The 23,739-nt window shown below is 37.7% G+C and overlaps 1 protein-coding gene and 1 long non-coding RNA gene across 11 annotated transcripts in view; one reads left to right on the top strand and one right to left on the bottom strand.

The window, feature by feature from the left end:
- The window catches only part of tenm2a (teneurin transmembrane protein 2a), a 1,216,147-nt gene that overhangs the window by 554,450 nt on the left and 637,958 nt on the right, over positions 1–23,739 (bottom strand). For 5 of the 10 annotated variants that reach the window (XM_087281553.1, XM_087281554.1, XM_087281556.1 and 2 more), the window contains exon 1: positions 14,404–14,704. The exons of 2 other annotated variants lie outside the window; for them this stretch is intronic. The gene's annotated coding sequence lies outside the window, so the exon portion shown is untranslated. Of the gene's footprint in view, positions 1–9,797; positions 9,877–14,403; positions 14,705–14,853; positions 14,951–23,739 lie in introns of those variants that run through there. 3 more of the 10 variants (XM_087281559.1, XM_087281555.1, XM_087281561.1) reach the window with 3 other exon arrangements.
- Positions 6,717–9,727, top strand: LOC147840837 (uncharacterized). Its single transcript, XR_015507578.1, has 2 exons — positions 6,717–9,086; positions 9,678–9,727. It is a non-coding gene; the product is annotated as an uncharacterized LOC147840837 (long non-coding RNA).

Here is a 23,739-nt window from a genome sequence, read left to right as displayed (position 1 = left end):
TTACCTAGTTACCTAGCTGGTAACAATGTTCATTTATCATTAAATCATCCATAAATAGTGGAGTGCTTCTTTAATAGCATTGCTTGGTTGCTGGTTTACTGTAATATGACAACAAACTATTTCTATAAGCTTAAGTTCATATAAACATGGTAATTGAGGATCAACAATAGTTTTTCTTAGCTATTCTTACCATGGAAGTTCTCCAAGCCAGCATTTCTAGATCAATGTAATCAGGTCTTGGACGTCAAGCCTTGTAATAAAATAATGCTGTCTAACTTGTTAGAGAGAAACTTGTTTCCGTCTACTGACCACAGACTGAGGTTTCATGTCACCTGTGTTCTAATAGCTAGGTTACAACAAACACACACACTCACACACACAAGATTAACAATACATGCACACTCCACCTGTTGCTTCCTTTCATACGAGTGGCAAAACTAAAGTAAAATAACATAAAAAAATTATTTATCCCATCTATTAATGCAACAAAATGCATCAGTTTAAACCATTTGAGCATTCAGAAAAACACTCATCGGTGACTTTGGCCTTCACCGTCTGATAAAGCACTGCAGCAACAGGACCATCACAAGCCTGTCATGCATAATTAATGAAAGAGATGAGAGCTGTTAGCTACACTCACACACATGCACACACACACTCACACAAACATGTACTCACAAAAGCAGAGATGCCCGGCACCAGCAGAGGGAGGGTAAGAAAAGCCAGATGAATGAGATAGGACAGTTTGATCTTAAATAGCTGAACATATTATTAGGCGCTAAACAGGAAGTCTTTTCTTTCAACAGGATCGCTGACTGCCAGTATGCACAGATAAATAAGACTGTCTAAGGGTGAGTTTATGACAGGGAATGTGATAGCCAGGGTTTAAAAGAAAACTTGAGTTATATGTCATTTGAAGAAAACCTATTTATATTAGTATTGACACTTTAAATATATATAAAAGGGTGACTCATAATGTTGTCATAATGCTTAATGTATTTGAGTAATTTACATTTGTATTAAAACAATTTTGTAGTTTAAAATCTATATTTTTTAACATTGTTTAATTATGTTAAATAATTTTATTAATAATGTTAATTACAGTTTACTTTTAATAATAATAATAATAATAATAATAATAATAATAATAATAACCAATTTGGCATCATACAAAGTATAATGTTAAACAATAGACATGTCATCATAGGCTGCGGTGAATTCATTATTTATGAATCTATAATTAATTCCTAGCAAATTTATTATTTGTAGCATACCTTTTCAGCTACCTGAGCTGCATGGTCTTTGTATTAACATCATAATAATAACCCATAACAATCATAAATAAATAGAAATGTTACACACAAATTTTCACCTTAATTAAATGTCACGTTTAACAACTACAGTGAGACGGTACACCATTGATAAACTGTCCGACGTGTACTGCCCTCTGGTGTTTTTTTGTGCTCAAAGCACCCGCTGACTGCTGGAGCTCAGACGCACGCATATGCTAGAGTGCATGACAGAGTGTGTGTATGTGTTTGATCACATGATGTGCGTTTTCAGCGGTATAGTGAGGATGGAGATGTTTTCAGAAATGCTAAATGAAGCGCCAGAGTGGACATGGATCGTTTTTGTTCTAAAACCAGCCTTCTACAACCAAGGCGAATTAGTGCAGCTGTGACGTTGGCAGGGCGGAGGATTGAGATGCTAGCTCATCATTGTGATGTCTATCGGCCACCGGTGTTGGTGGATGGCATCCTCTAATGACCCAACCTAAGAGGCCAGTGGGCAAATTTGGGCAGAATGTAGGGGTTAAATCCCTACTCTTTTTCGAATAGCATCCTGGGATTTTTAACAACCCCTGAGAGTCAGGACCTTGGTTTAATGTCTTATCCGAAAGATGGCACTCAATGAGCAGTGTAGAGTCCCAATCAATATACTGAGGCGTTAGGGCCCACACAGACAGCAGGTTAAGCTCCCCCTGCTGGTCTCATTACTACTTCCGGCAACAACCTAGCTTTCCCATGTGGTCTCCCATCCAGGTACTGACCAGGCACAGTGCTGCTTAGATTCTGTGGGGGACCATGGGAGAGTTGCACAGAGCTAGCTGCCAAAAAAGAAAGGCAGCTTTTATTTATCCCGAATGCATCAAATTGATCAAAACTGACGGTAAGAAATGCATAAAATGGCATTTAAAATGTTACAAAAATATTAATATTTCAAATAAGTTTATTACATTTTATTAATATGAAAGTATTGATATAATAATAATAATAATAATAATAATAATAATAATAATAATAATAATAATAAAATAATAATAATAATAATGATAATGATGATGATGATGATGATGATGATGATTTCCCAGAGATGGGTTGCGGCTGGAAGGGCATCTGCTGCGTAAAAACTAGCTGGATAAGTTGGCGGTTCATTCCGCTGTGGCAACCCCAAATTAATAAAGGGACTAAGCCGAGAAGAAAATGAATGAATGAATGAATGAATGATGACGATGATGATGATGATGATGACGATGACGATGACAAGTTTCAGCACAAATGTTTTTAGTTTTAAATATAAGACAACTTTCCTAAAAACAAACTAAAATATTAGAACAATTTCTTAAGAATTATGTCATGTATACTGAAAACTAGCTATTAATTGACTGTTGTTTAAATTGTATTTTAAACAGTAATAATTCATTATTTCATTCATTTTCTTTTTGGCTTAGTATCTTTATTAATCGGGGGTTTGGGATTTGGGCCCCCAAAAAAGTCCCCTCTTGATTTGGAAATGAACCATAATCTCAGAAATATCATAGTATGTTTCTTTGTGAAATCCATCCTCGAAGAAAAGCTTGCAGAAGGTCAAACACATTTGTGTGTACCAGCAGTATAGCTTTCAATTTTGTACCTACACGTATCCCTTTAGTTGGCTCCAGAGAACAAAACACAAATGCTTTTAGCACCTATAATCAATAGTAGAACACTGTTTCAACTCCAGCTACGGCTGATGTGTGTGAGGCACAAAGAGTTTAAAAGTGAAAAGGGTGGAAGGGTTTAGAAAAGTGCTCTACAAGTGGCATCCACAAACACACAAACACATCCATCTTCAAACAAGGACAGAGGTGCACCTTATAGAAGGTCATCACATACAAAATGCCCAGGTAAGAGGTAAGATCTTTCTCCTCTAACTCCCAGAAAATGACCGCGTACATGAGCGAGAGAGTATGTGTGTGTTTTGTGTTTGGGGAGAGTGTGTTCAGAGGTTAAACTTGTACTCCTGAAAGTGTTCCCAGCAGAGATTAATCATTCCGGGCCGGGATGCATCATCGCAGCCATAAATCATCGGGCCTGACCTCTCTTTCCTCTCTCTTGTGATATTAGTGAGGAGCGGTGAGTAGCGAGATTGCTCTCTGCGTGATGGTTGCCACAAATGGTTTGCACATTACATATCTTTCAAAGTGCATGTATCTCAAGTCAGGTAAATATGGAAATAGCCATTGAATCGGTAAGTGCTGTAAGCTTTTTTTGGAAGTAAAATGTGACAGGTGTAAGTGAAATAGATGTTCAGTTGTATCACACCAGTCTTTGTAAGGTTGTGTGTCCTCCAGGCTAAAAGCGCCAGAGCTTTCCTGAGAATGTCTGGCTGTGGATGCATTAGAGTGCTTATTAGGCATAATGCTGCTTATGGCATTGCTATATGGGATATTTAAGATCACTGACATTGTGGTAATCCTCAGATTAATTTACAGTCATGTATAATTAGAAACCAGCAGCATTCATTTCTTCTTCATTTTTCCTAACTTTTTTGATGTCACTGCACAACTTTGTGTTACTACGTGATTTCGTTGCGCTAATCAGACGTCATTGCAGTCAACTCCACTCAAGTCCATCAACATATGCAGTACGCTAATGGGCAAACTGGTAACACTGGAAAAGCGGTATCGAGGTAAGCGGTCAGCTAGTAAGCGCTAAAATTAACAAGAGCTGACCATATGTCTTGTTTTAAAGACGAAACGCAGCCAAACGTACCTCTGGCTGCATAATTTGCAGTCTCTTTAAATGTAGACAGAACTTTTAAAAGCTTTTAATGACTAAACTTGTAGTTGTAATGTTCTCTGGTTTTGTAATCTGTATAAAATGTGAGCACACAAGCACATTAGCTAAGCAGAATAAAAAAAAATGTCAGTGTTTTTATTTTATTAGAATATTTAGACAAAAACAAAAAAAAGATGAAGTTGTTCAATTTCATTGGTGAGCCTGGGAAACTTGGTAAGATATGAAGAATTTGATGTTTCCCTATTCACAGAGATGCACACCTGAGAGGAATTTCAAAGATGGCCGAAGAGTGAAATGACTTGCCTTAAAAGGACTTTGTTAAAGTTTAACATTCTTTAATCCTTTGCGACCAAACCAAACAAACAAACAAACAAAAAAATTTACAAAAAGAGCTCACATCCAAAGACAACTCTGAACTGCACCTTGTAAACTCTGCATTTTCACAGATCTATGACTTGTAGTGCTGTCACAGAACTTTTTTGAACAGCTCTGAATAGAATGGGTTGTTTTCTCAGAATAAAGGGAATTATGACATGGCATGAATGTAGCAGAATGCTTTGGTTGACACATAGCCTAACAACTGTAGGCTCTGTAAACAGCAAGTAAACTGTGTGCCAAATATCTAGCCAATCACAATCTTTTTTTGAACCCAGGATAAATCTCCAACAAAGTTTCACATTGAAGGGCAATTTGGGAGTTTGACATTAGTATGCAAAGGATCGTTTGAAATGAAAGTGAACAGCTAAATCCCTTCACAAAGGGCTCTTACACAAGGCCGTTAGTGAAGAGTACACACAACAGGTCACTTCAAGAAACCAATTTTACTGTTTATGACCACACGCACCCTTCAGAGTACTCACTTCAAGTGCTTTGCCCTTCTAAGTGAATGGGATTTGCTATACTGATGCTCACTATCGAATACAGCCCAGTCAATTTTGCATGTTCAGATGCGCTATGTCTTTGGAAGGTGGGATGTAAAATGTCTTAAATCACTTACAGCACCTTTAAAACCACTAGCATGTGAACTCTTATATTGGCACTATAACCTAAGCTTGTTTAGTCGCAGATGCTCAAACTTGTAGGGGTTATTTCAGGCTTCTGCTTCTTGTATAGTCTTGTTTTGAAAATGCATAAATATCTTTTTCAGATCACAGCACATTTAAATGGGATTAAGGCCAATAGGATTACAGACTTACTGTAGCTCTTTTTTTCCTTCTTCTTATGCTTACTGTTGGTGCATGTTTCTTTGCATTTACTGAAACACAAAGTATATTGACTCTGGTCTCGTGTCAACGGAGTATGTAGGTAGTCTTTAGCAAGCTAATGTGCAGGTTATATTCTCTATTCTGAGAGAAATTCAGAGATTTTTCTTGGATGAACACAGATGTTATCACCTGCAGTATGTCTCTGCAGACCCTGAGCGGTGACCCCAGGTTTCTGTGTCACCTATTTTAGAATTCCATTTGTCCCTTTGCACTAATCACTGTAGGAGACCAGTGTAACAGAAAGCAGAACTCCTGGAGAATTTCAACTTTTAAATGGAGGTCACATCAGAATGACCGTATTTATGAAATGAGTTTACGTATTTTTTAATTATATAATACACTCTGCCTGCTCAAAGGAAAAAACAGATTTACCAAATTTAGGATGTTATGAATGGATTTTACTGCAAAAATAAAGTACCTTACTTTTTAAAAATCATGTTAAAAGAAGTTCTATTTCAGAATAATGACTATCAAACTGTGAAGGAAGGTTTCATTTGCACATATGAATTCTCAAACGACATTGAGCTGTGCTGCAGTAGACTAAAGTAAAGTGTGCATTGTCAAGTATAGTTTTACCCATGCTTGAAATCTGCCCTCTATGTTTGATAAATCCAAGCAAAAACACACGTTATGAGTGAGGAGTGAGAGCACACACACACACATGGAGCAGTGGGCAGCTATTGCTTCCAGTACCCAGGGAGCAATTAGGGGTTAGAAGCCTTGCTCAAGGGCACCTCAGCTGGGTATCGAAGATGGGAGAGAGTGCGGTTCTTTCACCTTCAATTCCTGCCAGGAATCATTTGGATTACAAGTACAAAATCATTAACAATTAGGCCACAACTGCCTCCAACAAAGTGGTTCTTTTCAAAATCGTACACAAGCGTTCTGCCATTGTGCCCAAAGTTTTGCCAGTGGCGTTGTGCCCAAAATGAATGATTTAAACATTGCATAAAATATTTAATATGAAAAAGTTCAATTGATCCATACACACTAGTTGCGCCCCAAATGGCACACTATACACTATGCACTTACATACTCAACAGCTTAGTATTTGAATGTAGAGTCATACCAAATGGAACACAAAATTATATAAATGCTCATGTTTTTCTTTGCATGTACTTGTGTAGGCTAAATTAAAGGTACAGTATACATATCTGACTGTATAAAAGGACGAAATAGTCCAACAAATAATATATAAATATATTTAGAAATCATAATTATTAACACTATAATTATTGTGTTGTTAAGTAAAGTATCAAATAGTTAATGGAAAGCATCATCAATGCACCATGATATCATATTAAACCGAATCAACGGCATGATAATCATAAACGAACCGAGAGACCAGAGTAGGTTCACACCCCTAATAAAAGTTTTTTGTTTTTTTTTTAAGTTCTGAAAGTCTGCATTTATTTATTTGTCATTTATTGTAAAGTATTGTAAAATAGCAAATAGCTATTCTGGTTGTGTTTGTTTGTTTTAACCTATGACCTTTGAACACGTGTTTTTGATCAAATAAATGCAGCCTAATGGGTGGAAGAAATCTTCTTCAAATAATGAAAAAGCATGTTCAGGCTGAATTAAAAGTGATGTAGAATCACTCAAGCACTGGAAATGAATCCCAAAATGAACCAAAACAACAAGAGCTAAAACAGAGAAAGAGGGAGCACTGAAAAAGCTTTTAAGCATAGATGGACAACATGTTGCTAAAAACGTAAACGCTATGGCTGAATCAGTTCCTGGTAAACATTAGGTGCATTCAAACTATAGAAATTTGCATCTTTGCACAAGTGAATAAATGCAGACAGAACATAATTTGAGCGTCCCCTCACTCTCACCCCACTGAATAGAACAGCCTGTGCCAGGAATCACAGTCGGGTGATGGTTTTGGGAAGCTCTGCTGTAACTCAGCACCAATTCGGAATGCCAGCAGAGGGGTATCAGAGCAGGCAGATACTGGTGACAGATGTCTAGGGGGCTCTTCCTCTTCGACACAGGCTGAAGATAGCATCATGGACCACAGCCAAATCACTATTGAGTTTACTCTTGCAGTAAGATGCCATCAATCAGCAATCATTTCACTAACGCTTAAAACCATAGACAAAGATGCACAGGCATGTACTGTATGTTCACCAACCAGCTCCTAGTCACACTTTGGTTGAAGGTGTTTACATACCTCTGTGCGGCCTGTTTATTGCCGCAAAGGTGCTATCAGGTTTACGTTTGGTACCCCATGTTTGATAATCCCATACTAGGCTAAACTGTGAGTTTGAGAAGATAAATTTCTTTATATACATTATTTTGTAAAATAATAATGCATTAAGAAGAGCTTAAACTGTTTCTTGTAATGCATTACTGAGATGTGTAATTCTTTTTATATAAATTGAACTGATTTTCAATAAAAATGAATGGGTAACAATTTACTTGAAGGGGGTGTTCAAGACTGTCAAGCGTCCTTCATAATTATGACATGACACATCATGAATAGGAATGATATGTATGCTTATGGCAGCTCTCATTAAATGTAATTTGCTCAGTCATTTTAGTTTTAAGGCAAAGGGGACATTGTTTGTTATGACAACTTGTCACCAAATATCTCATAACCTGTCTTTGTCTTTGTCTTGACAACTTGACATTATCAAGACAACATTAATCGTCATAAATATGGTATATATGGTTATTGTATTAAATTAAGTTACTTTTAAATGTCTGGGTAAAAACAACTGCTTTTTTCTCCATTGAACAACTCATTTTGTTTTAAGAAACATTTAAAATATTTAGCAAAAGTAAACATGTCAGACTAAATAAATAAAAAATAAATCATTGACTTCTGCTGTCTTAATTAGTTTCAAAAACACAGATTTATTTACAACTTGAAAAGGCATCTTTGGATATCTTTCATTTCTGTGGATATAAAGTAAGCTACTGCAGTGTTTTTTTTTTTTTTTTTTTCATTTGGTTTAATTTTGTTGTCAAGCTTCAGCCTAACAATCTGTATTTGTAACTTCTTTCTGCAAAAATTCAGTGAGTGTTAAAAAAGGAACTGGAAAGATCTTAACTTACTTTAACATTTGTTCAAATTTGTTTTTAAATATTCAGAAATGAAACACTTATTTTTTTTCTCTACAGCGAGCAGTAAACACAAATAACATCACCTTACCTTTTCTGTAAACAAGTTGAACTCAAAATTAGAGACATTTGTTCATTTATTCATTCATTCATTTTCTTTTCGGCTTATCACCTTTATTAATCTAGGGTCACCGCAGCAGAATGAACCGCCAACTTATCCAGCACATGTTTTACGCAGCGGATGCCCTTTCAGCTGCAACCCATCACTGGGAAACACCCATACACTCTCATTCACATACATACATTTTCAACACTGTCAACACTGCCAATTTCTGTCAACACTGCCAATTTTACATTGTCCTTTTTTTGGGGAATATGCTGTTGTACGCAGTAGAAAAATTGCTGGAAACAGCGAGTTCACGCTTAGAACGCGTTAACGTAAGACGTCTACTCCAGCCATTAAGAACATTCAGACGCATTCACATCCACAGTGTTTAGGAAAATTAAAGCCTTTGAATATTTCTCCAGACACATTTAGCTCTTAGTTGTTAGTCAGATAATGTTTATATCCTTCTTCTTAATGCCAACTGTGTAACAAAATCCTCCATAAAATGCTTATGATAAACCTGCGTTTGTTTACCTTGAAGCTTTGCTTCATTGACCCGTGCACGTGAAGTGAAGGAGTGCTCCAGTGAGCGCCAGCACACACATATTACGTACATCTCGACATGCAAAAGTGTAACTCCATATGTTTTCATCGAAGTTGTTCACAATACTTATCCATTCACAGAATGTGTCATTTTGTCAAAAGTGTAAGCATTTAACTGCGGTTAGTGCTTCTGCATTTGCACGTCTCTAGGAAAAGCTGCATGAATGTTAAAGCCTTAAATAAAAGTGAAACCATCAACCATCAAGCCAGATCCCGATTACGTTTGCAAGCGCAGCCGGTTAGAGGTCATTTCTGGCTATTTTGGAATGGATGGGTGAATGGTCTTTTCCGAAAAAAAATTCTGGAACATCTTTGTCTGTGTGAACAGCGATTTTTTTAACTCCCCAGTAAAGTTGTTCTGGTAATTTTCCGGATATTTACCGTTATCACTGTATGAATAGTGTTAATGACTGGATATGTTACCAGATTGTTTTTCGTCAAGTTTCCATAACAAATACATCTCAAACAATGTCATCTTCACATTTAAAATGGCACCAATGAGCTAGACACTTAATAAAGGAATTAAGCATAAATAAATACCCTTCAATTTCATGATGTGTCATGATTATAAAGGTTCCCTACTGCAAACCCAGTGTTTAACAAAAAAAAAAAAAAAAAAACAGCTTACAACCAACTCAACATGAACTAAAAAACACTAAACTTTAATTCTAAATTGAAGCAATCCCATCCTACCTTGCAGCAGTGAGTCTGAGAGAGACTGTTTGTGTGCTAGAAGTTGCTTTCAAACTGCTACGTGGTTGTAAGTCTGTCTGGGTCATGGATTTGACACCGTCACCTAGTTAATGCTTATCAACAGCAACATGAGCTGCGACGTGTCGAGGTAAGCCACATATATCCTGCTCTGACTAGAAGTGAAACTATTATCCGTTAACTCTGAGGTCACTGTCAGCTTGACCTGTCATGAAGAGATATTAAAGGGTACTCTGGTGACAGGGCAGATATTGTTCATCAGCGCTCTTATGTTCTCAACTGCCTGTACAGTGTGTGAATGTGGTTTTTAGATGCATTAGGGTTATTATACACTCCCGTCCAACCCTGTAATCTCTTAATCTGCTGAGAACTAAAATCACAGGCCGGATCTGTCAAAGCGCCTGACAGGGGAAAGGCCGTACACCTAATGTGTCAACACACCAATCGCCAAGCAATTTGCGACTTCCTGTGAGAGGCAGCATTTCAAATCTGGCAGTTTGTGCAATGTCAACAGCCAAAACACTGACCACCAAGCATGAACACACACATTCATCCATCTATTAATGAGTCTCACACACATATATCTCGTTTCCAGCTCTCCTTCACACATCATGGACCTGGCTGAAGGACGAGGGGCTGGGGAGGGGGGCTTGATAATGATTCAGATGCTGCTATAAGTGTAAATGGACTTTGCTACATCAGCCAAGCCGATGTGTACAGACAAACACATCTACAAAAACAGACACAAGTGTGAACTAGAGTTTTGTCTGACAACGCTAATTGGTTGAAAAGGGTCAGGCTTATGTTGACAGTAATGAAGACTGATATTCTTGTGTGTCCTCAAATGTGGAAGACGCCAGAGCGAGTATAAATAAATAGTGTCAGCTCTAACCCAGTTCTGAAGTTTTGTGTTCACACGTAAAAAATAGATAGAAAAATAAAATAACGCACACACTTCTAGCAAACCGCTGTGATCCAGTAAACCTGGTAATGTTTAAAATAAAATAAAAAACAAAATAATAAAGAACTAATTAGCAGCAGTGCATGAAAGCAAGAGTGTATGGGTGTTTCCCAGTAGTGATTGTGGCTGGAAGTGCATGCACTGCATAAAACATATGCCAAGTTAGTTGGCGGTACGTTTCAGTGTAGTGATCCCTCATAAAACAGGGACAAAGCCCAAGGAAAGTGAAAAAATAAAATAAAAACCAAAAAAATAAAACCTACATAAAATAAAATAGTAAAATAAAATAAAATTGAATAAAATAGAATAAAATAAAATAAAATAAAATTTTATTTAATTGGCCGTAGTGTATGTGTGTGAATACAAGAGTGTATGGGTGTTTCTTAGTACTGGACTGTGGCTGGAAATGTATTTACTGCATAAAACAAAGTATTCCGCTGTGGGGACCCCTGATAAAACAGGGACTAAGCAAAAAAAAAAAGTTAAATCAAATAAAATAAAAAGTAAAATAAAAAATAAAAAGTAAAATAAAATACTAAATTGGTCGTAGTGTATGAGTGTATGTGTGTGAATGCGAGAGTTTATGGGTGTTTCCCAGTACCGGGTTGTGGGTGGAAGTATATCCACTGCATAAAACATATACCATAGTTGGTGGTTCATTTCGATGTTGTGATCCCTAATAAATCAGGGGTCTAAGCCAAAGGAAAGTAAAATAAAATAAAATAATATATATATATATATATATATATAAACAAAAAAAAACTTTTCCCTCTCATCTTTTGGCAAATAAATCACTATTGCAACTAAACTCAATAATAACACTTTACAACAGAAACTAGTTATAGGATTAGCAACATTTTTTTCTACCTCAAACTTTAATTATAATGTCAACTGAGTTTTTGAAACATTATATTTGCCTAAAAGACTATGATTTCAAAAGACTTTGGTTTCACAAGTCCATACAATGAAAATTAATAGTGACTAAAACTGTTGGTTCATTTCTTTTTTTGTTTTCTCTTTTACCCCAAGACTGTCATGCAAGTTTGAAATAACATGATGATGAGTCCAGGTTTTTGTGAAGAGCATTTTCATGTTAAAAATATTTCTTTAATGATATTGTGGAAGTGATTTCAAGCTGCCCAATTATGGGATATTAAAAAACTACTGATTTGTAATGTTTCGATTCTAACAGAAATCATAAACCTAGAAGGCTGAGGAGGACAAGTCTAAAATGAGCTGGACATCTGTTGCTGTTTGCCACAATGTCTTTACATTTAGCATGAAAAAAAATAAAAGTCTTACAAAGCAAAAGTTTGAGGATACAGAAGGATGCAAACAGAAGGGGTTTACATTCAGCAAAGGTGCTGAGCAGAGCCGAGTTGAGTCAAGCATCTGCTCTCATTTTGGAGTTCGTGGAGAGAGCCGTGCTACATAAGGCCCAAAGAAGGAACCGAGCCAGTGTACGAGCTTAAGGGGGTTAAGACCACACACAAACACACACACACACACACACACACACACACACACACACACACACACACACACACACGCTAACCAAAAGAGTGAATGAGAGTGTGATCAGCTCTTCGCTGCTTGCTCTGCCATGTTAGCTGGAGTTAAACTGTGCCAACTGGGCCAGGATGAGGGATTGTGTATGACATGCATGGCTGTCCGGTGTTAAAGCCGTTTAGCCGTTCAGAGTCTATCTTTGTGTGTGTGTGCAGAGAATTATCTACACATATCCCGCTGACATCTCAAAACACCAGGTACCAAAAGGCTGATAAACACGTCCGGCAGGTGCCAACCGGATGGTGAGATAATCAGTCCATCCCCCTTAACTCTGCAAGCATGTGCGTAAACTGTGTGGGTTTCCGAGCAGGGCGGCACAACACACAGTTCACCGGATTGTTAGTCTGTATCTGTGAAAACTCAAGAAGATTTGACTCATTCTGCTCAAACATCACACATTCTCACTTCCTCGCCCTCAGCTGATCTCGACTCTCCATCCATTTGATTTTGAGCTCTAATTGAGAGATACGCTACATGAGAGAGGCATCGAGCAGAGGGAAGATAGCGCAAGCGGATGAAAGCCAGAGGCCCAGCAGGGAGCTTCCATCTCTTGATCTTTCCCCATCTATTTTTCTGACCATATCGTAGCGCGGCCATAAGTACATTAACTCACCTACTTTAAACTCTGTGCACAGTGGGAACATTCAGCAAACGGTAACATGAGGTGATAACAGCTATAATTCTTAATCGCTCAGTAAAGTCAGTCCACTTTCATTTGAAGACCAAAAAGAACATGAGCAAGCAAACCAGAGATTGAGATAATCTGTAGAATTGCAGACAGAAGTGGCAGATATATGGAAGCAAAAACAAATATTCTAAAAGAAAAAAGTATGCTGCACTTGTGCATAATGCATCACTTCTTAGATAAATGACATGAATTAATGCTTTGCCTTCACAGTCATATAAACACAAGGCCATGCAGGACAAAACACACATAACTTCTAGACTTTAAACTGCAAAATGTGCAATTTAAATAACTGACAACTTGCTGGTTTCTACAGTACTTTCAGGAAAAGGCATTGTCAAGGGAAGTCCTGAAAATAAATAGTATTTTCTTGAATTTGACACTGCTGCTCATCTTGTGTTTTCTATGAATGCTCATTGCAAAGCTAGGAGAGTGACACTGATTTGTTGAGAACACTGTTTGTTGGTCTGCTCTTCATGCACATTTGCATTCATATAAAGGAATGTAGTGTGTGTGGACTACTTTTATATAATAATTTTTAATATTTTTTTAGAGAAATGCAAAAGACACTATTAATATCACCTTCTTTTACAATAACTCTTTCTAATCCTTACAAATGTCACTCTGAAGCAACATGACATGAAAAATGGCATACATAAACTACAGATTTTTCATTTTGTGGATGAAATCTCCTTTCAAGTGTGCAAAAGCACAGCTGTCAGTATTATAAAACAGTAAAGCACTGACTGTTTTGCTGCGAATTGTGTAAATAACATGCTGTTTCCCTCTGCAGAAACACCAAGTTGCGGTCTGTGCCTTTTTCTGACCTTACCAGAGCATTAAACACTAATTGCGGCTACACCATTAGCCATTTCTGGCATGTTCTGACGCTGCTGATGATACATGACCTTCTGCGTCGCTCTCAATAGCCGGAAGGGAAATAGGTGCAGAGGGTCAGACGAATTACCGCGAGCACGCCGCGAGACGAGAGCGCGCATCTCATAGATGGACAGTGTCGGTATGCGGTCTCCTTAAACTAGACTGTCACAGATTGTAAACTCGCCTCGATTATATTTCTCACCAGCTTAGCTGTAAAGCAAACAAAACTGCACGTCAGGCGCGAGAGACAACAGTAAACTAGAATAAAAGTGTCCTTTTTGCTATTCAGAAATAATGAGGATGATGAAACCAGCGTGGCAGACAAACATTACAACCATTATGATCACACGACAGGGTCAGTTTAATCAAAGGGATTTGTCAGTGAACCGACATGGTATTTACAGCATTCATACAAGTGTAGAAAAACAGCCGGTGACATGGACATGTACTGGCAAAAGCGCACAGAGCTTGACATATAAAATGTGAGATCTTACCTGCGCTGAACAGCCTGTTCATTTCCCGGAGGAAACTTTTATTTCCCTCGGGGAACACCGTCCAAACGCAAAACCGACGAGTCAATACTTTTCTTTAGACTACTGTCAATTCCTTAAGTAGTATATCATCACACTTGAAAGCAACGTTAAAATGCTTAACGCGGAGGTCTAATGAACACTGATAGCGAGTCAATTAGACGATGACCGTTCGTGCGGGATCCCGATGTCTCAAAATGCGCAGAAGGCGAAACACAGTAAGATCGCGAGTCTCTACAACCTTCAGCTTTGATTAAGCGAAACCGAGGCGCGCGCTGAATGAGCGCGTGTGAGGGAGATCGGACGCTACCATTCACACCGAGGGACAAATGACCGATGCATGAGAATGACTCAATCATCTGACCGAGTCGAACAATTTTAGTGCTGATGCGAGTTATGGGTTAGCAAACAGACCTCCATACTGAAGAATGATTCAGTTGTAATTTTCTTCAAGAGGATTTTCTTGCGCCCCAGGTACAAGCCCGCATTCGCGTGCACCTGCTTGAGATGTGAGAGGAATGAAAATTAGCTTGTTTTTTATTCTTCTTTTTCTTTTCTCTTTTTTAAAAATAATAATCGTTATTGTCTGTCTGGTAATAATAATTACACATTATAATTATAAGGAAAAAAAGTTTAAAAAAAAAATAAATGTGTAAAGATTATAGGTAGTATTATTCGGATTCAGTTACTATTGTAAGACACAGCCTACAATGTGTTTGTCATCAACTCAAAATAAACCACTTAATCCTTATTAATAATAAACACATGCACATGAAAAATTGATTTGGAGGGAAGCAATAGTTTGCTGTCCTGAGACAACCAGAGATGAGTAGTTATGCAGCGTTGCCATAGACAACAGCCATTATTCAGAATGATCTGACCTCTAAATGCCACATGTGACCTGTCAGAATCAAATACACCTGAAAGGCATGTAATGATTCAATCGTTAATTTAGTTTTCATTCTGTATCAAGGCTATAGTGATGAAAGTGCTATTTGTCATGGTCCCATTAGTGTTTTCTCTTTACATATGTATTTCCTTTAAAAGCAAAATAACATTCCTACATCTGAACATTAAATACAGAACCAGCTTCAAGGTGCAGATCATGAAACTGACATCAGATTCAACACTTTTAAAACAGCATTTAAGTGTTTAGAAACTTTTATTGACTCTGATCCATGCAGACTCCGTCACAGGTGAAGTAAATATACCTGATCATATTACTAAAGCCATATTAATATCATGGGTGGATTGAATGGCAATCAGTTAAATGTGCAATAGGTAAAGTTATTAAATGATGTCGTTCAAATGTATTTATGTATATTTTAATATTCTGTGGAAGGTCCAGGACCAACAAATGTTTGTAATTGTAATTGCATAGCTCCGCATAACATGTTTGAGCAAAAATGATTATGTCATCGGTGCTTTCATGGATGCGGTTTAAACATGGCAGGAAAACATCAACAGACTTTCTTTTTTCAATGTTTGGCACTGTTATTATTACTAACTGTACTATTGTTCTCTATGGTGAATGTAAAGTGATGTATTGATGTTTTTAGTGCGTATTCATACATTCAGGAAGTGTGATTTGGAGGGTGGGACGTAGACTTTCAGTGCTATCAGCCTAGCATTAGTATTTTCCAAGATCTTCTGTTACACTTTTAATCTGTGTTAGATAAAGGGGAAATGGACAGAAAAATGAAAAGATCTGAGTGACTTTTACAAAAGCCACATTGTTATGGCAAGGCGACAGGGTCAAGGTAACTCTAACAGTAAGTCTCATGGGTTGCCCTCGGTCAGCACTGGTGAGAATTTACCAACAGTGATCTGAGAAGGAACAAACCACAAACTTGTGACATGGTGTTGGGTGCCAAAAGCTCATTGATGAACAAGGGCAACAAAGGCTATCCTGTCTGGTCCCAGCCATCAGAGGATGTACTGAGGCTCAAGTCACACGAAATGTAATGTGCTACAACACAGAGTGCATTGCATTCTGTGGTATACGGGGCAGCTTATGTCTGCCTTAGACCATTTTTAGAGCGGTACAGTATATGATAACTGTGAGCACCAGAACTGGACCTTGGAACCAGTGAAGGCTGTCTAATGAAAATGGTATTGCCTGATGAAAGCGGCCTCTTTCAGTATGATAAAGCACCAGCCACACTGCACCCATTGTTAAGTAATGGTTTAAAAATGAAAAAAAAAAAAAGTTCATGATGTTGATCAGAGCCCATATTCACAACACATTGTATCTTACCATTAAGAGTTAAAAGAGCAAAAATGTAAATTATTTTAGAAAGATATTCTCTTAAAACATAATGACAAAGCTGCTGAGATAAACTTTTACTAAGGAATAGAGAGAAATTGGAAATCAGAGATACAGTATAGGCTCATTTTACATGTACTCTGAGTTAATCAGATGAGTTTTACCATTTTTGAATCCATTCAAAAGCAGGAACACTTTTACCTTAGCATAAAGCATTGAATCTGATTAGACCGTTAGCACCATGATGTAGTAAAAATTAAATGTAGATACAGTATGACTAGGGACTATAATCTCATTCTGGTGTAATAATAAATTATTTTGTTGCCATACCATAATATCATTGTGCCTGCTGCAACCATGGCATGTTAGCAAAGTTCCTTGATTATTTCACCAGAATGAGAGAATAGTGCTTAGCCATATCAACCAAGAAAATAGCACAGTTTAATTCTAAACAAAGGTTAGAATTAAATTCTAAACAAAGGTACAAAGATACAAATTTATGTATTTTCTAAGAAAAACAATTAGCTAAATTAATTAATTAATTTTCTTGTCGGCTTTGTCCCTTTATTAATCCGGGGTCGCCACAGCGGAATGAACCACCAACTTTTTTACGCAGCGGATGCCCTTCCAGCTGCAACCCATATCTGGGAAACATCCACACACACATTCACACACACACTCATACACTACGGACAATTTAGCCAACCCAATTCACTTGTATCGCATGTCTTTGGACTGTGGGGGAAACCGAAGCACCCGGAGGAAACCCACGCGAAGGCAGGGAGAACATGCAAACTCCACACAGAAACGTCAACTGAGCCGAGGTTCAAACCAGCGACCTACTTGCTGTGAGGCGACAGCACTACCTACTGTGCCACTTCATCACCCTTAGGTAAATAAATATGTATATTTTAATGCTTTAAAAAAATGTTTTTTTACCAAAATAAAATATGATCTGGGTAGCACGGTGGTGCAGTGAGTGGCACAATCGCCTCGGATCGAGCCTTGGCTGGGTCAGTTGCCTTTTGCTGAAAATGAATGAATGAATGAAAAATATGATCATGCCTTGATTTTCAATTATTTTATTAGGACAGTCAGGTCTGACTTTGCTTAGACAAGAGTCTTGTCACTTAACAGAAATATTGTACAGTATAGATTATACAATCATGGTGCAGTGGAAAAGAATGATTATAGTGTATGACTCCCATGAGCTTGGATGACTGCATCCATACATCTCTGTATAGACTCAAATAACTTAATAAAGTCATTTGGATTGGCAAAGAAAGCGTTCTTTCAGGCCTCCCACAGTTCATCAAGATTCTTTGGATTAATTGTCAATGCCTCCTCCTTCATCTTACCATAGACGTGATCAATATTGTTCTTGTCTGGTGACTGGGCTGGCCTATCCTGTAGTTCCTAGACCTCCTTTGCTTTCAGGAACTTTGATGTGGAGGCTGAAGTATGAGGAGTGCTATCCTGCAGAAGAATTTTCCCTCTCCTGTGGTTTGCAATGTAATGTTCAGCATAAATGTCTTGATACCAAGATCAACCAACTTTAATCAGTGGTGAAGTTAGTATTCGTCTCAACGATTTAATTTCAGCATTGCCACAACACTGACCATTTGCCCTTGCAAAAACTAAACTTTGCCTTTTGTTTCAAACAGATGATTTGCCCAGTCAGAAAGTACATGAAAGAACACGAAGCAAAAAGGGAAGTAGAACAGTGAGATGCATGAGTTAGTGCTAAGGATTTTGATGTTGCTATCAGCTCTGCAAATCTCTCACATGCCACAAAACTGAATGTAACCCCAAACCATGAATGTTCCTTCCCTAAACTTGACTGATTTCTCTGAGAATCTAAGTTCATTGTGAGTTCCAATAGATCTTCTGCAGTATTTGTGTTGATTGGGATGCAGTTCAGCAGATGATTCATCGGAAAAATCTACATTCTGCCACTTTTCCAAATGGTCAACTAGAAGTCAAGTTATTATTTGTTGCTCTTACAACTGGGGATCTACAACAAGAGTTTTGTCAGGTATTTGCACAAGATACATAGATACATGTAGATACATATTTGCATAAAGTAAATACATTATTTTTGTGTACTTTGAAAAAAACTAATATTTAAAAACACATTTCTAACTGTATAGGAATCCCACCACAATTATGGCAATAATGGCTTATGCGGATTTCAGCCATTCTATTATAGTTTATTTGGTTTAAGTGACTCATTCATCTTCACTTCTAATATTTCACTGATTGAGCAACTAGTTTTGGTGCTAGAACACATTGTAAAATACTATTAAAGCACATATTTAGGAATCCAGAATTTAGGAGGACTGCTCATTACTTTATAAATTTCTTCTAAATCTGCATGTTAGGAGCTGTCAGCCTTAACAAGTCTTTGTGAATAAAAATAATGACCTGGCTTCCAAATTACCCTGAGTGTCAATCAAACTAACCACAGTTCCAGATACCACAAGGAACCTTCTAGGGTCTTGTAAAATCCAGGGCCAGGAGGGTTTTGGTAGCATATAGGACCAACAGCATATTAGTGAGCTGGTCATAATGTTTAGCTCATCATATTTAAGTAACCACATATTGAGCAATAAATAAGCACTGCCTAACTGAATGCAGCACAATTCTAGGCTTAAACCATGCCAAATCATGCTGTGAAGTCAGTAATATCCGTTAATTTTTCTCTCATAAGTCATTTTAAGAGGGTACATGTCATCAGTGGGTACGGGGTGTACTAAGCTGGTGGCAGCGTGCCACATAAACAAAGTGACTGAAATTTGGTCTTTCAGTTGTACAAATCTGACTCTAATTATGCATATTAATGCATCTGCAATGACATTACTGTAATAGGTGTGAGAGCGGGGCATAACGAAAATGGGATGCAATTACAGACTATAACCAGGGAGTCATTGTTGAGTGTTTCTGCGTTATTCAACGCCAAGTGAAGATCTAACTGCATATTTCCCTATAGGTTGGGAACATTAAGGCTTGATTATTTGGGAACACCTTGTTAGAAAAACCCCATGGCTGTTCTTAGAAATGCACATTTCAAATGTTTCTTACACTCGACGGGCGCTTGTCTGATTTGGTTATGACCCAGCATGTGTTCCCGCTAGAGATTTGTTCGGAGACAAAGATGGGGAGGCATTCAGTTTTGTCCATGTTGGCTCGTGCCCCCCCACCTGCAACAAGATAGAGGCCAGTGAGAGAGAAACTGTTTTGTACCAAGCTGTGATTCTCAATGAGGTTATTCTCTCTGCTTCAAACCAGCACTGCTCAGCATGGAGTTGTTTTCCTTGTCCCAAAACCAAGATCAGCCAGCTTTAATCCATGGTGAAGTTGGTATTCGTCTGACAGGTATAATTTTACTGCATTGCCACAACACTGACCATTTGTCCCTGCACAAACTAAGCATTACCTTTTGTTACAAACTGATGATTTGCCCAGTCAAAAAGTACATTTAAGAAGAAGAAGCAAACAGGGAAGTAAAACAGAGAGACACATGAGTTGGAGTGAAGGTGCCAGGTAGCATTTTAACAATCAAAAGAACAGATTCCCTTCTCAGTTTTCACGGAATACCACACACAGTATGGATACACAGATGTGGCTGCTGAGAATGCACAAGTAAATGAATGTGACCACACTCAGTGCTGCAGTACTCCACAAAATGGTCTAACGCAAAGACATGACCAGCAGGGGGCAGTTGTAACAGTGAACATACTGAACTGGTATACTGCAGCAGACAGAGCATGCGAGCGGAGCTGAGCAGTGTGACGTTGGTCATGTGCTCCACTCAGTCGCTAACCATACAAAGCAATCGCTCCGTTAATATTGCGCTCATGCTTGCCGGTAAACCAATACCGCTCAAATCCTGTGCCGACAAAATTTCTCTAGTAGGCTAACCATATATATTTTTTTTTACCTTAAATAACCGTCTAAAATCTAAGCGGCTTTCTTTCTTGTGCTTTTTTCTTTCAGTACAGTTTTTTAAATAATATTTTAATAGGCCTAAGAGATTAACTGTGTATTTTACAGACAGCTGTGTGTTATCTTATACTATAGTTTAACTGTGGTTATTCTGTTTTAAACTATGGAGTTCTGAACATAATTCGAATTACAAATTTGCCTCCATGACCACATCTTACTAATGCGTATCCTTGTTTTAATTCATGTTATACTTTAATAATTAATTATGAAATAGAATTTTTCATTCCTTGATTAAAGATAAATTGATAAACTGGGTCAATCTGTGCTTTTTAAAATACTATTGGTTGGGTTTAGGGAAAGGGGAGGGTGGGTCAGTCATTCAGTCTCAGCCTCTGGTGGATTTATGATTGAAGAGGCATGAATGGCTCTCGAAATAGAAATTTGAGATCTGGAAAAGCATTCACAGTGGCCTCTCGTGGATTTTGCAAAAACCAAAACTGCAAAACACGTGGCTGTTGAGACATATTTGACGGTCTATAGAAATGTATGTAGAGCAGGGATGTCAAACTCAATTCCTGGAGGGCCGCAGCCCTGCACAGTTCCAACTCTAATAAAACACACCTGATCAAACTAATTGAATACTTTAGGTTTGTTTGAAGCCTACCGGTAAGTGTGTTGGAGCAAGGTAGGAACTAAACTGTGCAGGGTTGCGGCCCTCCAGGAATTGAGTTTGACATCCCTGATATAGAATTATGTTTTCAGAATGAGCCTGGGTTGTGTGTGTGTGTGTGTATATATATATATATATATATATATATATATATATATATATATATATATATATATATATATATATATATATATGTGTATATATATATATATATATATATATATATATATATATATATATATATATATATATATATATATATATATATATATATATATATATATATATGGCAGTTTAGGGTTGATCAGAAATAGATTATGGGGTTTTCTATATTTGAGGTTCATTCATTCATTCATTCATTTTCCTTCGGCTTAGTCCATTTTATCATGGGTCGCAGGGTGGAATAAACCACTAACTATTCGGGATATGTTTTTTTCTGCAGCGGATGTCCTTCCGGCCGGAACTCAGTAATACACTTACTTATACCCACACTTATACACTCTCTTGTTCACTCATACACTATGGCCCATTTAGTTCAATTTGAAAGTCATTTATTTCAAATTCAGGTAAAAATGTGAGGCTGCATCTTTGAAAACAGTATTATTGTGAAGTATTTTGTATATTAATATATTTAAAATGGAATTTATTCCTCTGATGGCAAAGTTGAATTTTCAGTCTCGACATGACTTAAAAAATAATTCTAGCATGCTGTGTAGTTAAATCAAAGCTGTGCAGTTAAATATTTTAGAGGAAACTCATAACAAAGGACTATTTTTTTCTTTAGTTATTTTTCATATACAGAAAATTTTAATAAGCAACATTCATTTAAAATATTAAAAAAAAAAAACTACTCCCAGACGTTGTGTAAAGTCAGATCAGAGCTTTGCAAAATTGAGACAATTCCATTTCTGTGTACAATATACGTCAGACATCAACAAATGACCTGTGTGTATTCTATGGGCATGCCGTCTGAAGCACATGAAAAAATATTTCCAATAGAGACCCATTTACATGCAAACAACACACCAAAGTCACCTGATGTCAGAGAGCAGTCTATCAGTCTTTTTATTCCTGCAGATACCACACCACATCACACCCGAGGAGCCCATATAATGGCTGTTTTTGCATGTAAACACAGTCTTGGAAGCCAAAGATGGAAAAACATGATAGTCATGCTGCGTCTCTGCAAGTTTGCATGCAAAACAAGGTGTATGTTTGTTTGTTTGTTTGTTTGGAAAGCAGAGGAGCAAGAAAACACCAGGGGCCTCATGTATCAACGCTGCGTACGCACAAAAACTTTGCGTACGCCAGGTTTCACGCTCAGAATCGCTCACGTTTGGATTTACTAACAATGAACTGAACGTGGGAATGTGCGCACCTTCACGGCAGCTTTCTGGCAGGCGTACGCACATTTTTTGTGCGTGTCTGTTTTATTTCCATTGGCGACTCCTAGAGGCAGTTGTGTTAAATTCTTCTCTACAAAGTGTCTGAGCCTTGCAATGGCAGCTGTATGAGACGGGTTCATATAGTAGGTATGTAAGATTTCCATACCATACAGTTGACCAGCTAAACATTAAAGCACAATTTGCAGCGGTCGCCTGTTTTCCCAATGTAATCTGAGCTATCTACTGCACGCACATTGCTATAAAGACACTATCTGAAGATGAATTTGCATGCGTGAATCATAAACATTTCCATTCAATAAATGTGCAAATAAAATATGATGCACAAACTTATTAATGATTCCTACTTGTCTTTCTCGTGATAAATAGTGGGCAAAATCTGATATGTAGCAGGAAAAAAAAGAAGAAAGAATTCATCAGACGCTGGATTCGAACCGAGTTTGTGCTCGAACCAGTCAGTATATGATCATATGCTTCTTATGAGGTGCGCCACTGAGACTGCTAAGGGTACTGCAACAGTTTACAGATATAAACCACACTATTTCTTTTTTAAATGCACTCAGTGCGATGTTCAGACCCAACTGTGTTAACCGTATCAGCTAAACTCTCCCACTCTATTTTTTTCTTTTGTTGTTAATTCCGGAGAACAAACTTGCAAATAACACCGCTTTTCTCCGTTCTACCTCCGAAAGCAGCACCTCCAATTCACATTCTGTTCAAAGTTTCTCTTTTTGTTTGATTTTGCCGTTGCTTTTTCGTTGGGTTTTGCCATTAGCATAGTCATTAGCATATTCATACGGGGGAGGAGGCAGGGAGGGGTTTTGCGCTCGTGCATGTTGCGCTCAGTTTCACGTTCATTCGGATGTACAAAAGAATATGCGTGAGATTCGGCGTACGCAGTGTTTCATACATCTGAATTTTTTTCTGCGTACGCACATTTACAGCTTTGTGCGTACGCAATGTTTTAGTAAGATTTCCACGCAAGTCTTCGTACATGAGGCCCCAGGACAGGCCAG

The sequence above is a fragment of the Danio rerio genome, chromosome 14 (genome assembly GCF_052040795.2).
Source record: "Danio rerio strain M-AB ecotype USA chromosome 14, GRCz13ab, whole genome shotgun sequence".
NCBI lineage: Eukaryota > Metazoa > Chordata > Actinopteri > Cypriniformes > Danionidae > Danio > Danio rerio.
This window is presented reverse-complemented; position numbering and strand designations above follow the sequence as displayed.